The sequence below is a fragment of the Crocodylus siamensis genome, chromosome 7 (genome assembly GCF_052110815.1).
Source record: "Crocodylus siamensis isolate JL-2025a chromosome 7, ASM5211081v1, whole genome shotgun sequence".
NCBI lineage: Eukaryota > Metazoa > Chordata > Crocodylia > Crocodylidae > Crocodylus > Crocodylus siamensis.
Window position 1 is genome coordinate 14,342,109 of NC_143401.1, and position 14,322 is coordinate 14,356,430.

The window sequence follows — 14,322 nt, forward strand, 5'->3', positions numbered from 1 at the left end:
GTATTTTAGACTTACTAATAAACCCCAAGGCAATGCAGTGTTGAGCCAGGAATAGGGGTGAGTTTGGACATAGATACTCATTACATGCCTCAAATCCAGGCTGAGTGGTTTGCTGAGCATGGACTAGGGGCTCACAGTAAAATCAGCCACGCATGTATCCCGCAGCTTTGATGTATGGATTACACCCAGCATTTTGCACGTGCTAACGTTTCCATTCAGAAATTCTCTGGAAGAACGAAATTGGTGTCATCACTGTGTCATGCCTGTGAAAGCTTTAACAGATAAATTCTAACTGAAAACGAAACTGGAAGTCTGACTAGATTAGGGCTGTCTTGCCGCCGCCAAAGCAGATGCGCGATCACAATGCGCTAGCAATATTCTGATACTTGAAGCCCAAGAGGTTGTTGCTCTGCTTTTACAAGGAGCATAGTGCTCTCATTGAATGCTCAGGGCTGACAGCACTGCCAGAAGCTCTGCTGGCTGCAGCGAATATAGTTTCAGGACCAACGTGACCAAATGTTAATTGCTCCTCCCAAGAGGCTCTTCCCCTCCCTGATTCATGGAAAAGGAGCGAAACCTGTCACAGCCTCATGGTGCCTCCCAGTGTTACAGAATTAGGCGTCCGTGCTTACCCTATGGACCTGGCATTCAGCCCACTTGAGGGTAAACACCAGCTAAAACAAAGTACAGAGCAGGCAATTCAGCTTGAGTTACTTGTGCAGTTCAGCAGTGGGACGCTGGAGACTGGTACAAGTTCCCTTGCTGCGTTGCCCAACAATAAGCTGTATGTGTCATGGGCTCGGATGAGGAGGTGAAAAGTCGTCCTTTGAGGCAGGTAGTGGCAATATGGTCCCAGCAGTGCAGGTGCTATGCTGTGAACTCAGGAACGCACGTGTTGCCTTTCACCTGGAGAACGAAGTGGTCAGTCTTGATGTAAATGATCCCTGTAACCTTCCTCTGCCTCCCTCCAGTCCAGAGGGCTCTCCAGTTACACCCAGGCAGAAGAAACTTTGCCCCCAGTCCCTCAGAGCGCGGGGGACGAATGCAGGTTGTGTAGGAGAGGGGCAGCGACCTTCTTCTTGCCTTGACTTACGGCACAAATGCCTAGGTGCAAAGCGAAGTGGAGGGGGCCCAGGGCGAGGCCCTCGCCCTTCTCCGCGGACCCGGGAGGACCTGCGCCCGCTCCATGCCAGCCCCCGTGCCTGCCCGTGGAGGAGCGCATCTGCTTGCACGACCCTGCCCACGCCAGGGGCCATGTCTGGATGCATCCCCCCGCACACGAGTGCAAGGTGTGCGGGTAACTGTCACCCCCGCAGGCCTCCCCACCTGCTGGAGGGGGCCGGGCAGGGCAGGGCAGGGCAGGTCCTCCCGGGGCAGCCAGCACTGCCCGCAACCCGCGTGGTTGGCGCCGCTTCCCCGCCCCCGCGGGGCAGTGAGTCACTTCCCCGGCCCGGCCGGGCTGAGGCGAGCGGGCGGCGGCGGCGCGGGAGCCGGGAGCGGAGCGGTTTCGGCCTCGGTCAGTCCCGGAGCTCCTCGCGGCTCCCGGCGGGGGACGCGCCGGGGCGAGAGCGGCAGCGTGCCGCGGCAGCGTGCCGGGAGGAGCGGGCAGCGGCCGCGCAGCACGGCCCGGGGCCTGCTGCGGCCCCCGGGCGGGCGCGTGGGGCAGGCAGGCGCACGAGCGCCCCGCCCGCAGGGGTTGTGTCAGCCCCCCCGCCGGCAGGAGCGGCTCGGGCCCCACAGCTGTGGGAGCGGCTCGCTTGGGCGAGCGATTGGTGCGGGGATCCTCTGCAGCCCCGTTAGATCCCACCCACCGCGCAGGTCAGGAGCCCTGAGAGGAAGCTTGTTCGCCCCCCGCCGTGCAGCCGGGCCGCGGGGAGCACGAGGGCAGGGCGCGGGTGTCTAGGCGCCGCCGAGGAGAAGGGAGCCGCTCTGAGGGCGGGAGACCGGGAGAGCGCCTGGCGTTTTTATCCCAATGGCCATGGTCAAGCCTGGAAGAGTTGTTAGCGATAGTTTGAAAGGAAGACATGTCTGATAAGAACATAAGCAGTTTGGCCCCGGCGAGGAGTGTCTCAATAACACACTATTAAGTTGTGCAATGCCTGACAGCCAGCCAAGGGCTGAAGGATTCCCTTGTCTGTACTGAAAGCTACAGCAGCTGCTTGACAACAGGAAACAATGTGTAGTGAATGGAAACAGTGGGTGGTGCTGACTGAACAACTTCCCTTTACATCACTGCCCAAATAAGGAGCTTTAAAAATAACCTTTTCTATTACAGCCAGTCAGAACATCCCCCTGAAGTCTCAGGGTTCCTACCTCTTACAAGACAGAGTCATGAGAGAAAGAAGGCTGCAGTACAGGGGGCATGGGAACAGAGTCTCTGCAGGTAATGAAATCCCGATTGCTTCCTTCTGAACAATGAACGTACAGTGGCGTTTTTCTCTTCTTATCAGCTATGGTCAAAACAGAGTGGGGCGGGTGGGGGGCAGCACAGCAAATTAGGCCAGAGTCAATTAAGGGCACTTGTACCACTCAGGCATGTCTCCCTGATGAGGTCACTCTAATGAGTAACCAGGAGTTACTGGATGTAGGACTACTGTATACTGTATACACGAAGAGCTTGTTTCTCTTGATTCTTCGCCAGGCAGCCCAGGCACCAGTGCTGGCAGATAAATAAGCTGCAGTTTGAATGTTAATGGCAGTGTATCTTTAATTGATGTCCTCGAGGAGTCCGCCTTGGGACTGGCACTGGTGGCACTGGGGGGGGGCGGGGGTGGTCACTGGTAGTTTTACGAGACATTGATCCAGAATAGCTTTTATTTTCTTTATTAGTAGAAGTGGGAAACAATAAGGATGTTCTTGTCTGACATCTGATTGTTGTGTGCAGGATCTTTTAACAAGGTTCTGGAGGACAGCTTTTGCATCAGACTGACTTTCCAAGATTAGAGTATAAAAAAAAAAAAAAAAAGAGAGAGAGAAGAAAAACCCTGCTAGATTAGGACAATATGAGTACAGAGATCTGCAAGATAGGTGGGCCTTTAACTGGGGTAACCAGTTGGGTATTTTATCTTTGTGAGTGTTTCATTGCAGATTAACACCTGCACATCAGCATTAAATGAGGCAGTTTTAGAATACATTAAGTCTGAGAAAATGAACACTAATGATTTAAGTTTCTTAATCCTTCTTGATGGAAATTAATAATGTCTGTGATATACCCAAAGGTGCAATCTGAACTGCAGACATGAATTGAATTCCTGCATGCAAATGTATGCTTTTTTATTTCATGTAAGAGGTTGCTGGAAAGGGTTGTATGTTTTCTCAATTTTTTTAGCCATTGAGGTTTGGAATTTACTGTGCAGCTATTGGGAGAGTGTTTTGGCAATTCTGCCAAGTTAAACTCCAGCACGTGAAAACGATTGTGGCAGTTGACATGAAAATGTGTAGTGTGACCAACAGAATCCAAACTCATGGCTTGCTAGCTTTTACTGGACAGGTATCTGAACATTACTAGTGGCAGTAGGCAGGGACACTTTTAGTCTTCAGCATGTGGAAAGCAGGCCACCAGATACTTCGATATCCCTTCTTTGAATGGTCGTGTGCCTCTTGTTCTGATTCCTCTTGCTAGGTTTTTTGGGTTCCCTTGAGAGCATGAAGCAGAAGAGGCCTGTTAATGTTCATTGGAGGCTGTTGTGTTGGGCTTTGTTTACACAGCCTCAGCAGTTTAGAAACTTTACATTCTGTTTCCCACATATATACAGTATGGTCAGAATTGAGACTCCCTATAGGAATAAAACAGCAGTTTTTGTAGAAGCATAATGGGAGAATGGAAGCATCTCAGTTGTCATCTGACTGGATGGGTGGAGAAACCAAAACCACAATAGTAGCATTAATCGTAACCCCCACCGAGTTGGCAGCCTCAGCAGACAGGCTCAGGACTGAGTGGGCCCAGCCAGCAGGATCAGATTTCCTTCTCAGCCCCAGTGGTGATGCATAAGGGAAATGCATGTCTCCATCCTCTGTGCTGTCTCTGCTGTCTCTCTTCTGTGAGTAGAGGTCTTCTTTCTACAAGGCTTGTGACATGGCCTCTTCCTTCAGCACAAGATTCACTTTCGTCATTATTAAGGAAAAGGTTAGGGGGTGACTGGGACAGGGCTCATTAACAGGGAATCTGTATTTGTGTATCAAAGATGGAAAGCTAGCATTTCAGTTCTTAATTAAGTTCAGTGCTGGTAAAAGTGCAAGCAAGTTACAGTTGTCCTTGCAGCAATTTTCTACACATCCTCAGACACTCTCATATATATTGGTGCTTCCCCAGCCTCCTCCATTAGAAAATGTTCTGCACCTGTTGAACACACATTTATTTTCATGCCAATTTGCTGAAGTGTAAAGAAAGTGGATTGAATTACATTCACTGTTACAGATTAAAATAATCTTAATCCACAGTGGGTATATTTCTGATGTCTCAGTGACATTTATAGTGTATGGAAAAGGTTGGGGGGGTGACTGGGAAAGGTTTGTATACAGATATACTCTTGGCCACCGCTGCATCTTTTGTATTCTCCATATTTTAACAGGGAGCTCCCACGAAATTTCTTTCCTTGCTCCTTAAATCTCTGTCCCAGCTATTTTTGTGACAGAGAAAATGGAGAAAGGGACTGCAGACACTGCTCATTTGTTTTCCCCTGTAGGCAAGATCACGTTCTCATGACCATAACCAAGGAGACAGGCAGAATTGTGTGGTAGAGAAACTCAGAAATGTTTGGAGTTTACTCTTGAAAAATATACAGAGGCTTTCAGTAGAATAGCACAGTGTTCAGCATGTGTAGTTTGCAGTGTGCACGTGTGTGTGTATGAGATCATGCATATAGGACTTCTAGGGGGATATATAGGAATGAGTCCACTGAGAAAACGTTTTGAAATACCTTTTATTTCAAACATAAAAACTAAAAAAGCGCGACTGAGAAATATTTCCTGAGCTCACAGGATTAAAGCATCTCTATCTTGGATACTTTTAGCAGTAACTGGAGAGTGTAAGGATTTGTCAGGGTTTGGGAAATCACCCCTACCATCCATTTTAGTTTAGTGGCAGCTCTTTAGTAGGGACTCCTGGGAACTCCTTGCAGCGTGTCTCTGGTGAATTCCCATGGTTATGTTGGGCAAAGTCCTTTCTCACCGAAGTAGCTCATTTACCTTTAATTTCTTCAATGCTCCAGTCTTCACGTTCCTGCTGACTCTACTCAGAGGAGTATTGACTTTAGAACTCCTGGTTACGTCTGGCTGCACCTGTTGAATTCAAATTGTATTTTGGTGGATTTGTTATTTCTAAATTGTCTTCTAGTGGTTGCTTTCTTAAAGATGGGCTCACACTTAAAATACATTCTGAAAAGGAAAGTAAGTAATTTGTTTTAATTTAAACACTGTTTTTATGTAGCATTAAGGCTAGGGACAAATTACACACAAACTGGTAGAAATGATCAGAAGCCAGTTCAGATCTGTAACACAACACAAATTCAGCATGTTTAAACCACTTTCAAAATGGTCGAAACTGATTCAAGATAAATCTGGGTAGATGTAGTATCAAACTGATTTAAATCAGTTTATTGAACTTCTGTCCCAGATCCCATCCAGACTCAAGTTAACTCCCAGCATCCCGGGATGCTTTGCACTTCTCTCACAAACCCCTCCCTGGCAGGGTGGGTGGGCTGGCCTTGGCCCAAGCTGTCTGCTCCAGCTGAGCAGGAAGGTGTGCTGTAGTGCCTCCCAGCTTCTGGTTTGAGCCACTGCAGGCATGTGGCTGCATTTCTGAAATCAAAAGTAAATCCTGTTCACTTGCTTATTTGTTCAATCTATGCAGTTTAGACTAACCTGCAAAGATTTAATTGATTTAGCCCCAGGTTTTTTTGTCTGTCTTTACCCTAAAAAGGCTGCTTTTTAGTAGCTCTTTATGGCTCTGCTGGGATCTGCAGTCAGCTGGGACAGTTATGATGCTGGGGGCCTTGTCTATTCTTCCCCTCTGTTCTACTCAGCACGCTCACTGAGTTTTTCCTACCTTTAGTTTGTTAACCTGACCCCATTGGAGTGAAAGATTCCTCATGTGTCCTCCCTCTCCCCGGCTAAGCTCTCCTGCTGAGACCACCTTGTAAGAGGTTGCCATCAGCCTTCTCACTGCTACTCAAATGAGAATTAACAAGCCAGTCATTCCCTTTGCCTGCTAACCAGGATCTCAGTCAGTATAATCGTTACAGTAATCAGATTTGTATCCAAATCTGCTCTAATTGCATCTCTGCATAAGTGAGTCTTTTAACACAAGTCAAAGACAGCCTTGCGTGTTAGGAAGAGCACGTGTTAAAGAGACTGGGAGATTTTTTTCACCCAATCAAAAGCACTCATGAGAATAAATGTTCAGCAAACCTTCACTCCCTACCACCTCTTAGCATTTCTGCTAGAAAGGTACTGACAGTATCCCAGACCATCCTTCCACCCCATAAGTCCAGGCCAGATGCAGATAGCATAGTATTGGCTTTCCCAGGTACTTGAACCTAACCATGCCCTCACCATGCTGTCCCATTTCTCTATGCAGAAAACTTTCCATAGCCACAGTGTGAGCAAGCTGTCCTTGCGCAAACAGGGTTATGTGCTCTTCAGAGCAGAGACTGATCTCTCTGCAAGGCAGAGGAAGATGAACTGAAGATTTTTTTTTTCAAGTGTACAGAGCCAGCCATGTTATATGGAAAATTTCTGAGAAGCTTTTTCCTGAGCCGGAGCAATAATAACGAATCTAGCTAAGACTGTCTAAATATATTCTTTCTAACTCCCTCTTTGCTGTTGCACAAAGCTTTCTGTATTGAGGCACTTTTCTTTTGGAGAATGTGAGTGAAAACCATTCAGCAGCTTTCATACAGGGGTCAGTGGAAGGAAAAGATTAGCAAGATCAAGTTGTACCCACACTTCAAAAATGGGTATTGCTTGAGCATCAGGGTCCTCGTTCCATGCTGTCTTGCAGCTTCTGCAGTCACTTACTGGCTGGTGTGGGTGAGTGAGGTAGCATTTTACATTCATTTTGCACAGATGTAAATAATGAGATGAGATGTAAGGCAGGGGAGAATCTGGCTTGGAGTTTTAAAGAGCACAAGTGCATCAGTTTAAGTGGCAAACTGTGGGTTCAGTAAATGCTGTTTTCAACCTTATAGTAAACTTTAAAGGGGGAGGCAGGAGTGGACCTAGAGTTTCAGGGCAAATGTGACCAGTTTTGGCAGCTCCATGACTTTTAGCTCCAAGTCCTCTCTTCTGCCGTCATCTGGCCCTTTCCCTGCCTCTCCTGCAGACCTTAAAAGATCTCCTAGAAAAATTCCCATGATCCAGGATTGCAGCATGGTTGTTCTGAAATGCTGGGGTCCATATTAATCTGGTGGACTAAAAGCAAATAGATTTGCAGGCTCTGGGATTCTTGGAGTTGTAGCCACAGATTGGCTGGGTCTAGCAGGATCTAGATGTTACATTTGGATTTTTAATATGTTACCCCAGGAAGCGGCAAGATTGGAGTGTGCCTGGTGCTCTGTGAGCAGACTTTGGGTGAAATTAAAGAAAATTAACAGGATCCAGGTCAATGCAAAGTGGATGTTTCCCCAGGAACCCAGATTTTAAATATACTAGCTCAATAAGCTCTTTTTACCATGCTCCTACATCCAGCCAGGAACCTCTATTGCCACATACCTTGTAGGGAGCACCAGAGGGAAGTACCACTCTTGTGTTTCTTGGCAAGTCTGTATTACAGGATAAGTAGCTCACTTGCAGACCTCAGGAGGAATTGCTAAGTATACAGTTTCATATTATTTTCCATGAGAATCGTAAATAAGTTTTGACCCTTAGAGCCAGAGCAAACCCTTATTTTGTTGCCACTACAGGAGTAACTGATGATGAAACAGGCAGTTATTTTCTAAGTGGGTTTAGCTACAGAGAATGAGTGACACATACTTTAACAGTGGTTTGTACAACTATTTATGAGGCAGCAGGTACCAGGAGCCTAGAGTTATGTTCTGGGCTCTAAGTGTGGTCTTGTGGTTAAAGGCAGGCTAGGCAAGTGCATGATCTGGTGGTGTGGCAACGTAAGATTTGGATTTGACCTTGGTTCTGCCTCACCCCCTACCAGAAGTAAGCCTGCATAATTTCTTACTTATCTCATTTGCAAAATCATGAAAGATACTGGCCTAATATGGTAGAGATGCAAGGATTTGTTTACTAGTATGGGCTGTGAAGTACGAAGAGTTATTAACAGCATTCAGGAGGTGAGCTAGAAGTAGGACTTCTGGGCCGTGTTCAGATGAGCACGGCTGTGCGTTATGTTCAGTTGTTCTCTGTGCTGCAAGGGAGTAGTACGGAGGGGTTTTTTGACCCCCAGATATCCAGGGGTCAAAAAAACCTGCCGAAAAAGAAAGCGGAGCAGCGCATGTGACAGTACTGTGTGCCACCTGAAGCTGGAACCTGGCTGGCTGGGGCCAAGCTCCACTGCCAGGCAGGCTGTGCACAGCAGCACAGCTACTGCTGTAGTCCCGGGAGGCCCCCAGGACCCCAGATAAGGCTACTGGGGCCAGCCCAGTGCTGGCCCTAGCCTCCTCTCCCCTACCCGGGGTAACTTCCTGTGTGGCACAGGCAAATCCCAGGGACAGCTAGTGGTAGTGCAAGGTGTGCTACCACTAGCTGTCCCCAGGGAACAAAATGTCCATGCACATCTGGACACGACCTTGGACACCTGGCTTACAGCCCATTGCTTCTTCCCTAGGCTGCAGGAGGGGGTGTATCTCTTATAAACTTTGCTTACTAGATATGCGAGTAGAGCTGCCAAGAGCGAGTGCCACATGCAATGCAGTCTTGACACTTGGCAGGTCTGTCAAAGCTCCAGGGTTCTGCATTTTGCTGTCTCACTCTGTAGGCTTACTTGTGGACTGCATCTCTGTTTCTTGTTAGTCCCTATTTACCTTTCACCAAGCCCCGAACTGCTGAAATTCCAGCCTGGTAGTGCCATCCCTTGTAGGAGCTATGGAAATGACTTCACATTACAAAACAGATCCCAGCATCAGTTGGGGAAAGAGCTGTATGAAAGGATGGATGATCAGGAAATAGCTTGTTTCTAGACCCATATCTCTCACAAGAAATAATCCAAGGGAAGCAAAAAACGGAGCCAAGACTGGAGCAACAGAACCGCTGGTAGATAGAATGGGTTTCATAGTTTTCCATGAGGCATCGCCGACTCTTTAAATAGCTACCCACAGGTTTCATTCACTTCCTCCTGCCCTTTATTCTATTTTCTTGTTTTTGTTTCCTTCTGAGGGAACACAGTAATCTTAATTGGAAAAAAATAAAGTAGAAAAAGTAAAGATAAGACAAAAATGGGAAAATTCAGGAGTTCAAATAAAAAATGTTTTTGCGAAGTTCATAGGCTTCCTAAAGTAGCATCTAAATAAAACAAAACACCGTACAGTTTCTCTCTTTTCAGCAAGATAATCACAGCCAAATTAGCACTCAATCACTGGTTAGTGTATCCAAGACAGTATCATCTTGAATGCAGGAGGATTGGAGTTGATGGAGGGCCAGATTCTCAGCTGGTGTAAATTTGCAGAGCTCCCCTCACATTACAAGTACTGTGGCTGTTTACACCAGCTGTGGATCTGGCACCTGTCCTTTAAAACAGAAAAGGAAAAAAATAGTACTGTTAACTGTCCTCATGTCTGCGAATTCCACCATTTAGGGAAAAGAATGATCCACTAGACTAAGCACTGCCAGACCGAGTTCTCCTGAGAAGGCTTGTGTTAGGAGAGGAGGGTTTTTTTTTTTTCTTTTTGTACAAGGGGAAACAGGTGTTGGAAGTCTTTAATTGAAACTGAGCCAGCAACTTAGCATTGTACATTTATTTGTTTATATTTACATGATATTTTGCAGCTCAAATATAATAGGCTTTATAGCTTGTAGAGACAAAAATTAGGTTTTATTGGCTTATTCGTTGCCTTTTATAATAAAGTTCCTCTTTCGAAAAATTAGAGACCTTTGAATAAAATAGTGCAATGGAAGGTCAAACAAGAACCAAGAACAAACACCAGATCATAGAAAACATGGCACTTTCCTAAGCACAGAATGGCAGTTGAGTTCAGGTATTTCCCACCAGTCTGCTGGTAACACTCAAGTATTTCTTTTGTTTTTTCTCAGAGCTGAAGGAATAAAACCCCGAGAGAAACTTGCTTTTCCTTGGCTGAAGATCAAGGGAGATGGGAAAGTGCAGGTGCTTTAAGACAGACTTTGGCATGATATGGGTACGGCAGGGGTATAAGCTTCAAAAGATCTTTATCTTTTTTTCTAGCTCTCAGAGTTCAAGGCCAAAAGGGACCAGCATATCCATCTAGTCTTATCTCTTATATAAACCAGGCCAGGGGATTTCCAGCATTAAACTAACATGTTTTGGTTAAACTTGTGCGCCAGAGACTTGTTGTGTGAATGTGGGCAAGTCATTTCCCCACTCTGGCTTTATGAACATGGGAAGATTGGCCAGAGTAGGTCCAGTAGGTAAACACTTTTTGCTGAAATAGGAATTACTTTAATTCTGGAACAGGATGTCCATAGTGGGCATTATTCTGGAATGGTTTATTCTGTAAAAACTCCTCCAGCCAGCTTCCCCAGGGAGACAAAGCCTGTGCTTCAACTTCCACATGGGGAAGCCAGGCTTCATTCACAACAGTTCGTAAAGTACTGCAATCCCAGGCTGGGGAGAGCTAGACATTATTTTTATGTTGTTTTACAGTGTGCAACAGTAACTAACTGCGGCAAACAGTTTGGAAAAAGATGCTAAATATAATTTCTTAATTGAGGGCCTAGTTGCAGCTGGCAGTTCCATGGATGCACACAGTATGGAGAAGGTCAGGAGCAGCCTTTTCACTACACTGTCTGTGCATGAACTAGCCTGAATTGTAGTTCACGAGCGCTTCACAGTGCAGGGATTGTTCCCTGTTAGCATCTGCATGTAAGCCACCCCAGGAGCTACAGCAGGGTGCAAGGCAATCCCTGCCCCCCCGCCTCCCCAGCAGTTTGTAATTCAGTGGCACACACTGGCCCTTAAAATATAACAGCGTTGCATCACAAACGATACAGTGCCCTGAAGTGACATTGCTGTGTTTTGTGCTGTTGTGAACAGGAATGTTTATTCAGTAGAGACTTATTAAATCTATATCCTCAGTGTTCTCCACATTCACTGTAAATGGATGTTATACTCAGATATGGTGGAGGATTGAAGGAAATCATTATTGCCTAGCTGTTTTTGCCAGAGAACAGTCTGCTCTTTTGGTTTTATTGTACCATATGTGGGTCTTAGATCTTTAAAGAAGTTGAGGGAAAGTGCCAGTGATATGAATATTAACCGTGTCAGACTCAGCTTCCTTTTTCAGTAGGGTGACCAAAAGTGGCTTAAGCAGCTTTCAGAGCAAATAGTCAGAGTGGGTTTCTGCCTAGAAGGCCTTACAAGAAAGTTAAAGTAGTGCAACAAGTGTGAGAAAGTGAAACAAGAAGGCACATAATACTGATCTGGAGGTGACTAGGCGAGATCTCAGCAAGCAAAAAGCTAATTTAAATTTAAAAAGTGGATTTCTTTTCTTTGTATCAGCCTTTATGGGAGAAATTAATCAGTAGGACACTTTAAAGATGGTAAGGGTATTCAATGAACCTGAATCTACAAGGTTGCTTCTGACCCTACTTCTATGATTCTATGATTTGCTGAAAATTATCTTTTATTTTTGGTAAATGCTAAAAATGAGAAACTCTGCTTTATGCATAGAACTGCTGACTGTAACAGGCACATCTGCACCCCCAGGCTCTGTTCATTTGAATTAACAGAGCTGGAGTACCTGCAGCAAGGGGTTGTGAGGGTGTTACCGCATGTGCGTGTGAATGTGCATGTGAGTGAGGGAAAGCTGTGACAGAAGTACAGCTCCTGAGTCTAACTCATGGTATTTCACAGAAAGTGCCACATGTTAGACTGATCCTCCCGACCCAAGAGACATTAGCTGTTGGGTTGGGAGGGTGGGGGATTGGGATTCAGTTTGGAGCTGATCCAGGGGGAGAGGCAGCTTCTTCTCTGCAACCTCATCTCCTGGCTTAACCTCTACCCTCACCCCCAGCTCCTGTAATGTCTCCTGTGTCTCAGGGTGGGAGGGGGAGAAGGCAGGGAAGGGAGGTCTATTCTGGGGTTTCCCCAGCCATGCTGGAGTGGGGTTGTAGGTGGATTGGAGCTGCCTCCACGAACCCAAGGTTGTGTCCAGATGTGTTGGTGTGTGTGTGTGTGTGTGGGGGGGGGGGTCCAATCTACCTGCCCCACCCTCCAGTGCCAGCTGGGCAACCCCCAGAACAAGCTTCCTTTGCCCTCCCCCCCCTTCCATTCTGGAAATGGTGCTGGGAGCAGCGCTGGGCTGCATCAACTGAGCCCTGCTCCTGGTGTAGTGCAGGCAGAAATTAATGAAGATGCTTCACTTTGGAGTGCCTTCATCTGAACCCCCATTGTCACAGGACTGTGCCCTTTTAAAGCAGCCATGCACTTGTGTTTGGTCAAGGCTTTAGAGCACTTTCAAGAGTCAGATCGGGAGAAAATTGTTACTTCTGTCTGCACCTGGAATGTGCCAAAAATGCAGGCATCATTTCATCTGGGAGTGTCTTGCTTAGACAGGAAACTGCAGCTCTGTGTGTTATAGGATTCAAATACTTAAATAAATTAAATTGCTAAGGGAGAGTTATTTTTCTTTTTGTGTGGTCCTTGGATATGTACTGCTTCTATGGTAGTTTTATGTTAGGGACAAAATGCCCTTCACATTGGTGCTTTGGTCCATACCTGTTTGGTAAAATAGATTGTCTATAATGTGTGGGAAACTGCTGTTGAAAGACTGTTATTGGTGACCCATTACACTTAAGTTCACACATGTGTCTGTATGTATATATGTGTGTGTTTATACTGTATGTATACACAGTTACTGATCTGTAGTGGATTCTAATTCAGTTTATACCTGGCATGTAAGAGATGGGCAAGGGATTGATGTGGGGGCTCTTTCTTTCCCAAGTGTAGGCACCAGTGCCTGTGCTATTCCAAGGCTTCAAAATGATGGTTCCTGGTGTTGGAGATTAGCTGTTTGATCTGTATGTAAGAGGGTTTGTGTGTGTGAGAGAGCAAGTGCAGGGGATGTTTTCCATTTAACGGTGCTATTTCTGGCACTGCTGCTTTTTCTATAATCACTGTGGAAACTGTTATACTCTGGAGTTCATCAAGTACCTGCTTGGTTGATGGGGAACAGGGCAGGCCCTATGAGGAGAGGCTGAGGGACCTGAACCTGTTCAGCCTCAGCAAGCGGAGGCTGAAGGGGGATTTGGTGGCTGCCTACAAACTTGTTGGGGGAGATCAGCAGCAAATAGGAAAGGCCCTATTCCCCCCCAGTAGCACCTGGGGTGACGAGGAACAATGGCCAGAAGCTGCTGGAGAATAGGTTCAGGTTAGAGATTAGGAGGCACTATTTCACTGTTAGGGTGGCTAGGATCTGGAACCAACTTCCTAGGGAAGTGGTCATTGCTCCTACCTTGGGTAAATTCAAAGAGAGGTTGGACAAACACCTGTCTGGGGTCGTGTGATCCCAGCATGTACTCCTACCAGTGATGGGGGTGGTCAGACTAGATGATCTGTTTAGGTCCCTTCTGACCCCAAACTACTATGAAACTATGAAAGAAAACACTGTAAATTCTTCTAGGGAGAAATATGTTTAGCAAGTGGCCATGATACTGATTTCAGAGGGGCCAATGTTAATTGGGAACAGTATTTTCAGGACATTTTTCCTGGCTGCATTTATAACGGAATCAAGAAACAGCTAAGTCACTGATGGGAAATAGCATCCAAAAGCACCCAAATGGATTAGAAAGGGGCTGTTTTGTGTTTGGACTCTTCAGTGCTGAGCTGTTATCTTGGTACTTCAGAACATTTAAGTAAGATGGGGTAGGGGGATGTGGAATCTTTTAACTGATAGCTAAAAGAAGAAAGGAAAAAGCTTGTGTATCTAAAGTCATGTGCAAAAAAGTGACACATTCAGTCTTAAATTAGGGAAATACTAGGACTTAAAGGCTCAGTCTGTTTAGCAAAGTATTACTTTGGGCTCTATTAGCTTAGGCTACTGTGGGCGTGTCCACATGTGCTTTTACACATGCCTAAACTTAATGCACATTTGCCTACATATGCAAATATTAAGGTACATTAATGCAGTGTGCAAACTGACATACACACCGTTAATGTGCCTTAACACATCTACACGTGCA

The 14,322-nt window shown here is 46.1% G+C and overlaps 1 protein-coding gene across 4 annotated transcripts in view; it reads left to right on the top strand.

Annotated features, from left to right (window-relative positions):
* Window positions 1-14,322, top strand: part of HIVEP3 (HIVEP zinc finger 3) — a 529,666-nt gene that overhangs the window by 331,565 nt on the left and 183,779 nt on the right. Inside the window, exons 1-2 of one of the 4 annotated variants that reach the window (XM_090056874.1) lie at window positions 1,353-1,516; window positions 2,276-2,383. The exons of 2 other annotated variants lie outside the window; for them this stretch is intronic. The gene's annotated coding sequence lies outside the window, so the exon portion shown is untranslated. Of the gene's footprint in view, window positions 1-1,352; window positions 1,517-2,275; window positions 2,384-14,322 lie in introns of those variants that run through there. One more of the 4 variants, XM_090056876.1, reaches the window with a different exon arrangement.